The sequence below is a fragment of the Aquarana catesbeiana genome, linkage group LG02 (assembly GCF_042186555.1).
Source record: "Aquarana catesbeiana isolate 2022-GZ linkage group LG02, ASM4218655v1, whole genome shotgun sequence".
Classification (NCBI taxonomy): domain Eukaryota; kingdom Metazoa; phylum Chordata; class Amphibia; order Anura; family Ranidae; genus Aquarana; species Aquarana catesbeiana.
In genome coordinates this window covers 770,974,565-770,986,131 of record NC_133325.1, presented here as the reverse complement: position 1 = coordinate 770,986,131, position 11,567 = coordinate 770,974,565, and the positions used below count along the sequence as shown (strand labels likewise).

The 11,567-nt window shown below is 42.3% G+C and overlaps 1 long non-coding RNA gene across 1 annotated transcript; it reads left to right on the top strand.

Annotated features, from left to right (window-relative positions):
• The first annotated feature begins 562 nt into the window (after positions 1-562).
• LOC141130116 (uncharacterized) lies at positions 563-10,789 on the top strand. The gene is made up of 3 exons (XR_012241997.1): positions 563-682; positions 4,217-4,332; positions 8,950-10,789. It is a non-coding gene; the product is annotated as an uncharacterized lncRNA (long non-coding RNA).
• Positions 10,790-11,567: the final 778 nt, after the last annotated feature.

Here is an 11,567-nt window from a genome sequence, read left to right as displayed (position 1 = left end):
TGTCCTGTGCGTGACCCAGATGCATGCAGAGATTTTGAGCGGTGATGGGACTTTTCCTTCCTCGACTGACTTTTTTTAGGACTTCTACTCCTATAAAGACAAAACACTTTATTAGACTGGTGTTGCATTCTTTTCTTTTGTGGCCCCCGTAGACCCCTCCTACCTTTCCGACGATCTTTGTGCACTTTGGGGCTGTGGTGAGCTCATACTACAGCAACAAAAGACACGATATAGAAATAAGAAAAAATAAGTTTCTATTCTATCGCTTTTTTTTTTTTACTGGCTCTTTAAAAGAAATAACTTTACCTTAATATTGGATATGGAGTCACTCGGGGTGGCAGCAGGTTTGTAGGGTATCTGAAAAGCTGTAAACACATGGTGTAATGCATTTTGTGATCATGGCTCAGTAAACACTGACAAAGCCCAGCCACCCCTCCCCCTCTGTGAAGGAAACTCACCAGTACACTTCCCTCACTAGCTGTGGCAAACAGCACTGGAGCTTCTGGCTCTCCAGGCTTTATGGTGAGCGTTGCTAGGTGACGCCTGACACCTCCGCCCCCACAGCCCCGCCCCCTGTGAGGTTATCGCCGATCGACAGAAAACACAGGGGAGGCGGCCGGCGCAGCTCCTAGGGAGCAGGAAAGGAAAGCATGATACTACAGCAACACCACAGCCTAAAATGGTAAGCTCTTTAAGCCTTAGTATGCCTGCATGGCTCCTGCACATAGAGCATCCAGTGTGATAAAAGGAACTACCTTTAAGGTTCTGGACCTTCCGATCCCAGGAGAGGCTTGAACCTGGGTGGGTAGGTTCGGTAGGGGGGTGTAGTCTAATCCATGAGCATGGTGGCATGGAGTCTGACCAAAAAAAAGGAACAAGGGCGGGGGAGGAGGGGCTCCCTTTTATCAGCTAAGAGAAGGTGGTACTGAGAGACTGGAGGAAGGGGTTAACCCAGTGTGTGCTGACGTGAGGCTGGCCAGGAAATATTATTTACCAGATAGTTTAGAACATGTTTTTTTGCCCTCAGACATGCTTAGTGGTTGAAGGTGATATTACCTGAATTCAGAAAAGGTTAATCATTAGATCTTTTTCCAACCAATGGAAAAGAAGTCATACCTTTTGGGCTGAGCTTATTATAATTTTTATGATCCTATTGTCAGACATGGTATTTTAGGAGCCAGATAGATGCCATGGGAGGACACTTAATCAGACATACACACGCACACTCTCCACTCATCAACTCATACCGCTCCATTCATGAAGATTCCTGAAAAACCTTATGCTTTGAAACTTGGAGGTCACAAGAAATAATTCCTCTTTAAGAGTAGCCATTTTGAAAGCCATTCTAAAAACTCTGGTAACCAGCAATTAAGACCAGTAGCCATTTTTGGAACGGGTAATTAAGTCGTGTTGATTTTTACCTTCTATTCATTTGTGTTCTCTTAGATATTGACTTATTGATTATTACACAGTTGATAATTATTCTCTCAAATCAGTAACCGCTTTTTTTTTTCATTTTTCAATATTAAGATTTTATTTTTCAATATTTTTCATTTGCATAGTCTCCATTTTATTGACATAACAAATGTCTAATTTTATTTCACGTTGTTAACCGCTTACTTACCTGCAGTATAGTAACGGTTGAAATTGTGAAAAAAAACAGACGTTCTGTCTTATTGTCATTTTTACAAGGTTATTGATTTTACAAGGAAGTTTATCATTTCTTGCGTCCTTTCAAAAGTACTACACTCCCATTTAGCGGGTGTTTCAAGTGGTATTCAAGCTTTTATGTAGCACAATTATTATCTTAATTTTATTTAACATTTGTTTTGTCAACCAATCTGTATATAACTATTTTTTATGGTTATATGACTGAGAAGTTTATCATTGCTGTGTCATTTAAAAGATACAACACTCCCATTAGCGGGTGTTTGAATTGAGACTCTTAATTTTACGTACCGTATATACTCGAGTATAGGTCATTCCGAATATAAGCCGAGGCCCCTAATTTACCACAAAAAACTGGGAAAACTTATTGACCCGAGTATAAGCCGATGGTGAGAAAAGCAGCAGCTACTGTAAATGGAAAAGAGGGTCAACAATGCCCATCTGCAGCTGCACACCTCCCTGTGCATGCCTCCCTGTGTCCTGTGCATGTCTCACTGTGTCCTGTGCAGCCTACCTGTGTCCTGTGCATGCCTCCCTGTGTCCTGTACATGTCTCACTGTGTCCTGTGCAGCCTACCTGTGTCCTGTGCATGCCTCCCTGTGTCCTGTACATGTCTCACTGTGTCCTGTGCAGCCTCACTGTTTCCTGTGCATGTCTCACTGTGTCCTGTGCAGCCTCACTGTGTCCTGCGCATGCCTCCGTGTGGCGATCTGCAGCCTCCGTGTGGCGATCTGCATTCACCGATCAGCGTGTCATAATAACATACGGTGGTCATTCCACTGTTCAAAAGCCACGCCTCCTCCTTGTCTGTGATAGGCAGAACACTCCATTTCCCAGCAGTCAGTGTTCAGCCTATCACGGACATTCTCTCATCCTCATACCACGAACGAGGATGAGAGAATGTCCGTGATAGGCTGTACACTGACTGCTGGGAAATTGAGTGTTCTGCCTATCACAGACGAGGAGGAGGCGCGGCTTTTGAACAGTGGAATGGCCACCGTATGTTATTAAGACACGCTGGCTGCCGTCTGTCTGCATGACACGCTGATCAGGTAGGCAGACGGCGGTGACTCGAGTATAAGCCGAGGGGGACACTTTCAGCCTTAAAAAAAGGGCTGAAAATCTCGACTTATACTCGAGTATATACGGTAGCACAATCGGTATTTTAATTTTATAAAAGATTTGTTTTTGTCAACCAATAGATATATAACTATTTTGCATGATTACATGTCTGGTGAATAAATTTCATATTTTTAGACTGTGGCCATATTTGATTGATCCTGTATGTTAAAAATAAAAACGTTTAAAAATTACTCAATCATAAATACCATGCAGGAAAATTATCCTCGTAAGCACGACAAGATTAAATACTAGATTAAAACACTATAAAAACAGTTTATAGCCAAATTTAGCTTTTAATTTGTAGTACTGCGATGCAATTGAGCCGTTAACCAGTTAAGGATGTGTGGATGGGTCTGGGTGTTTTTTATTTACGAAGACTGCAGCCTTTGGTAAAATTCTGCTATCTGGACATCCAGACTACTGCTCAACACAGATCACACGGGTCAGGATTTCCAGCGGTCTGACATGCCTCCTGGAGCTCCAATCAACAATGCCCTTACTAGTACAGTGGAACCTCGGATTACGAGCATAATCTGTTCCAGGAGTATGCTCGTAATCCAAAGTACTCGCATATCAAAGCAAGTTTTCCCATTGAAGTCAATAGAAACTAAAATAATTTGTTCCACAATGACTTCAATGGGATGCAATACCGCATGTGGCCAGAGGTGGGGGGCGCCGGAGAGCCTCGGAAACGGCCGAAATGTCCCGAAGGACACTTCGGCTGACCTCGGTACACCTCGGAAAGACTCCGTTCACGAGCCTTTCCGAGTTTGCCGAGGTCAGCCAAACTGTCCTCTGGCCTTTCCATGCATTTCTGAACGGCACCGATCGGCTCTGCTCGGGCGCCCCCACCCCCACTGCACACCGCTTTTGGCCTGAATTCTGCTCGTTTTGCGAGACAACACTCGCAAACCGAGTTAGGATTTTTAGAAATGCAGTGCTCGGTTTGGGAAACGCTCGTTAACCGCGTTACTCGCAAACCGAGGTTCCACTGTACATTAAAAAAAAAACACTGATACATGTTTTACTTTTTAAGCAGCTTAATTGAATTAGAGTAACTTTCGATTTATGATTGCTCTCCACAAGTGAATTGACCCTGCATAGTTATATGGATTGCCCAATATTTTCTCTGGTGTAGTTAACCCCACAATTTAGGATGCATTCACACAGAATTACAGATACTGTAATAGCTAAGGATTTACAAAGATGACATGCACATGTCTAAAACAGTCATCACCAACAATCCCAGGCCATATGATATTTGACGTGGTATCACCTATTTCACCTATATCGGTACATGAAAAAAATCTGGGCAAAATTTGCCAAAATAGATTGATTCCTTCCATTCACCAAGAGTCTGAATTTCAAAATTTGAAGAAAACTGATTGACGTGGATTTTTTTTTTTTTATGAATTTGTCATTGTAGATGAAAATACCTTCGTTTTAATCTTCATGAAAATGAACAATGTGAAGATGATCACAGGAAAGATGATATAAGCAAGAATCTTCCAACTAAAATGCTTTTTTTAGAAAGAAAAAAAGGTAAAACTAACATATTTAACCACTTGCCTACCAGGCCAAATCTGACATTTCTCTCCTACATGTAAAAATCATAATTTTATTGCTAGAAAATTACATAGAACCCCCAAGCATTATATATGCTTTTTTAGAAAAGACCCTAGAGAATAAAATGGCAGTCGTTGCAACTTTTTATCTCGCACGGTTTTTGCACAGCAATTTTTCAAACGTGTTTTTTTTTAAAAAAACAGTTTCATGCTTTTAAAAAAAAAAACAGTAAAGTTAACCCAATTATTTTGCATAATGTGAAAGATGATATTATGCTGAGTAAATAGATACCTAACATGTCACACTTCAAAGTTGCACACGCTCGTGGAATGGAGCCAAACTTCAATACTTAAAAATCCCCATAGGTGACGTTTTAAATTTTTTTTACTGGTTACATGTTTTGAGTTACAGAAGAGGTCTAGGACTATAATTATTGCTCTCACTCTAACGTTCGCGGCGATACCTCACATGTGTGATTTGACCACCGTTTACATATGCGGGCGCGACTTATGTATGCGTTTGCTTCTCTGTGTGAGCTCACGGGGACAGGGGCACTTAAATTTTTTTTATTGGTAATTTTACTTTTATTTTTCTAGTTTGACACTTTTTTTTTTTTTTTTTACATTTTTTTTTTTTTTTATCACTTTTATTTCTATAAATGTAAAATGTAAACATCCCTTGTAATAGGAATATACATGACAGGTCCTCTTTAAAGTGAGATATGGGGTCAATAGGTCCCTATATCTCACTCTCTCTTTTGTGGGAATTTCAGAGACCTGGTTCAACAGCTCTCATGATTGGCTGCCAACCATTCAAGGGTATTCCCTTTATCGCAGGGATAGAGAGGGTAAAAAAGGAGGAGGGTATGCCTATATATCAAGAATAATGTACAAGTGAATGGGAGAGATGACATCACTAAGGGAGCTAGGGAGGAGGTTGAATCCTTATGGGTAGAGCTCCAAAGGGATGAAGCTAAGGGGAAAATATTACTGGGAGCATGCTATAGGCCCCCTAACCTGAGGGAGGAGGGGGAGACGGATCTCCTATCACAAGTTGGATTAGCAGCAAGGATGAGAAGTGTTATCATAATAGGGGATTTTAATTATCCAAACATAGACTGGGCGGAGGGAAGCACGCATTCGTCTAATGCCGTGTAAACACGACCAGACTTTTCGACAGCAAAGGTCCGACGGAATGAATGCGTCGGACAATTCGATCGTGTGTGGGCTTCATCGGACCTTTTCTGTCGAAAAATCTGACAGACTTTAGAAATGGAACATGTTTCAAATCTTTCCGACGGACTCGGGTCCTATTGAAAAATCAGTTCGTCTGTATGGTAGTCTGATGGACCAAAAACGACGCTAGGGCAGCAATTGGCTACTGGCTATGAACTTCCTTATTCTAGTCCGGTCGTATGTCATCACGTTCCAATCAGTCGGACTTTGGTGTGATCGTGTGTAGGCAAGTCCGTTTCGTTGGAACTCCGCCGGAACTCCGTCAAAGTCCTTCGGAGTTCAGTCCTTCAAAGTCTGCTCGTGTGTACGTGGCATAAGGCTCGCCGTTTCTAAATGTCTTGCCAGACAATTTCATGGTTCAGATGATAGACGCACCAACTAGAAATAAAGTGTTACTGGATCTACTGATTACCAACAATACAGACCTGATCACGGATGTGGAAATACGGGGCAATTTAGGAAACAGCAATCACAGGTCAATTAGCTTCAGTATAAATCATACAAATAGGAAACATAAGGGGAATACAAAGACACTGAATTTCAAAAAAGCCAACTTCCCTAAACTACGAACCTTTATAGAGGGCATGAATTTGGATAAAATCTTAGGAACAAAGAACATGGAGGAAAGATGGGTTTGCTTTAAGAGCATATTAAATAAGGGCATTAGCTAATGCATCCCATTGGGTAATAAATTTAAAACTGCGAACAAAAGTCCTGGATGGCTTAACTCCAATGTAAAAATGCATATAAAAGCAAAGAAGAAAGGCCTTCAAAAAATACAAGGTTGAGGGATCATCATCAGCATTCAGACTTTATAAAGAATCCAACAAGAAATGTAAGGGTGCAATTAGGCTAAGATGGAACACGAAAGACACATAGTGGAGGAGAGCAAAAAAAATCCCATGAAATTCTTTAAGTATGTAGGGATGAGCTTTATGTTCGGGTCGAACATTGGCTGTTCGCCGAATAGCGAACAATTTGGGGTGTTCGCAGCAAATTCGAAAACCGCGTAACACCCTTTAAAAGTCTATGGGAGAAATCAAAAGTGCGCATTTTAAAGGTTAATATGCAAGTTATTGTCATAAAAAGTGTTTGGGACCCCGGGATCCCCCAGGGGACATGTATCAATGCAACAAAAAGTTTTAAAAACGGCCGTTTTTTCGGGAGCAGTGATTTTAATAATGCTTAAAGTGAAATATTCCTTTAAATTTCGTACCTGGGGGGTGTCTATAGAATGCCTGTAAAGTGGCGCATGTTTCCCGTGTTTAGAACAGTCCGAGAGCAAAATTACATTTCTAAAGGAAAAAAAGTCATTTACAAGTACTCGCGGCTATTAATGAATTGTCTGTCCTGGCAATACACATAAAAGTCATTGAAAAAAAACGCATGGGATTCCCCCACAGTCCATTACCAGGCCCTTTTGGTTTGGTATGAATATTAAGGGGAACCCCGAACCAAAATTTAAAAAAAAAATTGCGTTAGGGTCTCCCCAAATTCCATACCAGGCCCTTCAGGTCTGGTATGGATATTAAGGGGAACCCCGTGCCAAAATTTTAAAAAAATGGTGTGGTGGTCCCCCCAAAAATCCATACCAGACCCTTATCCGAACACGCAACCTGGCAGGCCGCAGGGAAAGAGGGGGGACGAGAGAGCGCCCCCCCTGAACCGTACCAGGCCACATGCCCTCAACATGGGGAGGATGTCCCCATGTTGATGGGGACAAGGGCCTCATCCTCACAAACCTTGCCGGTGGTTGTGGGGTTATACGGGCGGGGGGCTTATCAGAATCTGGAAGCCCCCTTTAACAAGGGGATCCCCAGATCCCGCCCTTCCATGTGAATTGGTAATGGACCCCTACCATTTCACAAAAAAAGTGTCAAAAATGTTAAGACAATAGCTGTTTTTTGACAATTCCTTTATTAATGTCTTCTTCTTTCCCCGCTTCTTCTTCCAGCTTCTTCCGGTCTTCCTTCGATTTTCTTCTTCTTCCTCCATCTTGTTCTTCCTCTGCTTCTTCTTCTATCTTCCTCCGGTCCTCTGCGTCTTCCTCCGGTCTTCTCCTCCGGCATCTTCCTTCGGGTTCCCCGCTACATCCTCCGGACGATCCGCCTCAATGGGAGTCTCCCGCTGTGTGACGCTTCTGTTCTTGTGACAGCTCTTACATAACTGAGGGCAGGGCCACCCGGTGACCCCGAAACCCTCTGCCGCACGGGGACTACCCTATGGCTTTCCCTGTATCGTCAGAGGGGTGACCCCGCCCCTCTGACGCTACGGGGAAACCATAGGGATGTCCCCGTTCGTCAGAGGGGGGCGGGGTCACCCGTTTACGTAAAAAGTCATTATTCAATGACTTTTATGTGTATTGCCGGGACCGACAATTCATTCATAGCCGCAAGTACTTTTAAATGACTTTTTTTTCCTTTAGAAATGTCATTTTGCTCTCGGACTGTTCTAAACACGGGAAACATGCACCACTTTACAGGCATACTATAGACACCCTCCAGGTACGAAATTTAAAGGAATATTTCACTTTTATTGTTTCACTTTAAGCATTATTAAAATCACTGCTCCCTTCCATCGGGAGCTCTGGTGAGGTCGCTGGAGGGAGGAGTCTAGTAATGGCGCGTGTTTCAACCTGAGCGTACAGCTATTGATCCTGGTCTCTCACCCTGCCCTATGAACGAGCAATGATCTTCTGATCCTCATGACCGGTCTCCCACTACATACCACCTCTACCAGCTGTGTTGTAGTGTCGAATCCTCCTCGCCTCGGTCCTCTTCTTGCCTCGGTTACGCCATCCGCCGAGGTCGGAGCCTCCTGCTGGAGTGGGTGAGATGCAAAGCAGTGGGGGTTTACTTTCCTCCGCAGAGATGGAGAACAAACAGACCAGACCACGAGTGGACCCCGGAGGATTCCCCTTCCCCGCAGCCTCTAGCATACCAGCCTCCCGGCAGTTAGTCCCTCTTCATGGGGATATGGGTGCGGAGAGAGCGTGAGGGATGACAGACAGAGATTATCTTGTGGGAAGTGGATCTCCAACGTCTTTCATACAATACTCGGCTGTGCAGCTAAGCAGTGTCAGAATTGTCAGAACGGTGGTGGTAGAGGAAACAGCCTCAGAAGTAACCCCTTCAAGCCCTGAAGGAGAGTTGAAGGTAAAAGGGGATTATCATGGTGGCTACTCAAGGGCGAGAAGTGGAGGAGCTCATGAGAGGTGCTTTACTGCTTCACTGCCTGTGTGGAGAGAAGAAGGGAAAGAAGGGGAGCCGCGAAGCTGCCATCACCCCCCCTTGCCACCTGTGATTGCTTCTCTTTTTTGTTCATCATGCCCGTTCCTTGACTTTTCCTCCCCCCTCAGGAGAGAACAACTAATCAGAAAAAGGAAGGGAAAAGAGGAGGAGAGGAGAAAGAAAGGAAAAAACAGCGCAACTCCTAGCCCTAAGGAATTAAAGAGGTGAATGGACATTTGAACTGAACTGATCCTGCAGTGTATATGAATGCGGTATGGTGAGTACCCTAAAAGTCACTATATTGCAAAAAAAAGTGTGTTGTGTGCAGGGACACGCTTTGCTATTACTGCAGTACCTCAGACTGTTTAAACTACATGTGTACAGAGACATATAAGCAAAACTAAACAGATATTGTGGAGAAGAATATCTGAGCACAGTGGTGAAGTAAAGTTCTGAAAAATTTCTGAAAGGACTTTTGTGAGGGGCAGGACAGGACTGAAAGGATTCCTGCCTGCCCAAACTTAAGTGCGCACACACACACTAGTAAATAAAGCAGAATAGCAAGAGGGGAAGGTGGAAGGAGGGAAGAGGATTGGAGAAGAGGAGGAAAAGGAAAGTAGGGAAAACCCACCACCCCACAGATGCATATTTTACAAAAAAACATATTGTTGGGATCCAACGGGCAAATAAGGAAGGTTAATATTTGAAGGAACGTGGGAAGTTAGGAAATAACTGAGAGAAACATAAGGGGCAAGGCGGCAAGAGGAGGAGCGATCCCCAGAACACCCCGTTTAAGCCTGACTATGACCACCAGCCTGGGTCAGATGAATAAATATGTCACCCAGGTGATTATATTTTCGTAGATCATGAAATACTGGAGCATGTTATGGAGGCAGAGATCGGAATAATCTCGGTATCTGACCATGCTCCAGTAACAGTAAAAATAAGATACAGAGATATAGAGCGGAGAAAAGGGTTATGGAGACTAAATGAAGATCTTATTGATGATGAAGAAGTAAGAAGAAGAATAAAGACTGAGATAGACCAATATTTTAAAATAAATGACACACCAGATGTGTCAAGGGCAACAATCTGGAAAGCCCATAAGGCCTATATCCAGGGTTAACTAAAAAAAGAAAGACAATTAAAAATGAAAAACATAATGAAGGAATTACATGAGCTGGAGCAAATCCATAAAACACGCCTAGATACAGATACACACCAGAACATTATCATAAAAAGATGCCAACTAAATGATATGATGGAGCAGGAAACTAGGAAAGCATTTAAGAACGTGGCAAAAGAGAAGTATATGTGGTGGAATAAACCTGGTAAATATCTAGCAAAAAAATCAAAAGAAAAAAAACCTTAAACTACATTGAAAAAATAAAAAACGAGAAAGGGGAAATGACATACAAAACAAGGATATAGCTAATGCCTTCAAAACATATTATATGCAATTAGAAAGAAGGAGACACCTAAGGAGAAAGAGACGAGGAAAGCTAAAATACAGGAATATCTAGCAGAAGTTAATCTACCAAAAATAACAGCAGAAAGCGCAAAGCTATTAGACAAAGGAAACGCCAGGGGGGAAAAGCCCAGGCCCAGACGGCTTTTCAATTAAATATTTTAAAAGATTCAAAGAACAACTTGTCCCAGAACTATGTAATTACCTGAAAAAAATAGGGGAGAATGAGGAAATAAGAAAGGAATCACCATGCAAATATCAATATACCAAAACCAGGGAAGGACAGAACTATTTGCTCCAATTAACGGCCTATAGCGTTATTAAACGCCGATACAAAACTATATGCTAAAGTCCTGGCATCGAGATTAAAAAACTTTATGTTGGAACTGATTAATGTCGATTAAGCAGGTTTTGTACCAGGAAGGGAGGGGAGGGACAATAGTATAAGAACCATGCTACTAATGAAAAAAGAGGAGTGCAGGCCCCCAATGTTCCTAATATCGATCGATGCTGAAAAGGCATTTGATCGCGTAGATTGGGGTTTCATGATGGAATTACTTCGGAGTATAAGACTGGGACTAAGAATTATGAGATGGATAAGTAATCAATATAAAAACCCAACAGCCAGGGTGGGGGTCAACGGGAATATGTCGTCTACCTTTGAGATGTGCAATGGGACAAGACAGGGGTGCCCGCTGTCCCCACTCCTGTATGTAATTGCACTAGAACCATTACTAACAAAAATCCGAAATAATGTGGACATAGGGGGAGTAAAGCTGGGAGAGGAAGAGCATAAAGTTGCAGCGTATGCAGACGACATACTCCTATATATGACCAAACCAAGGCTGTCACTACCCTGTCTAAAGAATTGAAGGATTATGGAACACTATCGAATTTTAAAATAAATCCCATAAAAACTGTAATATTGAACGTAGGAATAAATAGAAAGGAGGAAAAACTATTACAACATCTACTGAAGATAAATTATATCAAGCCAATTTTATTCCGCTACTAAATGAAATTAAAACAGAGATAAAAAATATAGCCAGAAGACCAATTTCATGGGTCGGCAGAATAAATATGCTAAAAATGGTGATATTGCCAAAAATAATATATAAATTCCAGATGCTCCCAATAGGAATACCACCAAGCTTTTTTAAGGTAATAAAAACAATATTTCTGAAGTATATATGGCAGAATAAAAAACCTAGGGTAAATAACAACTTGCTAACTAGGAAAAAAAAGGAGGGGTTGGCACTCCCAGACGTGGGTAGGTAC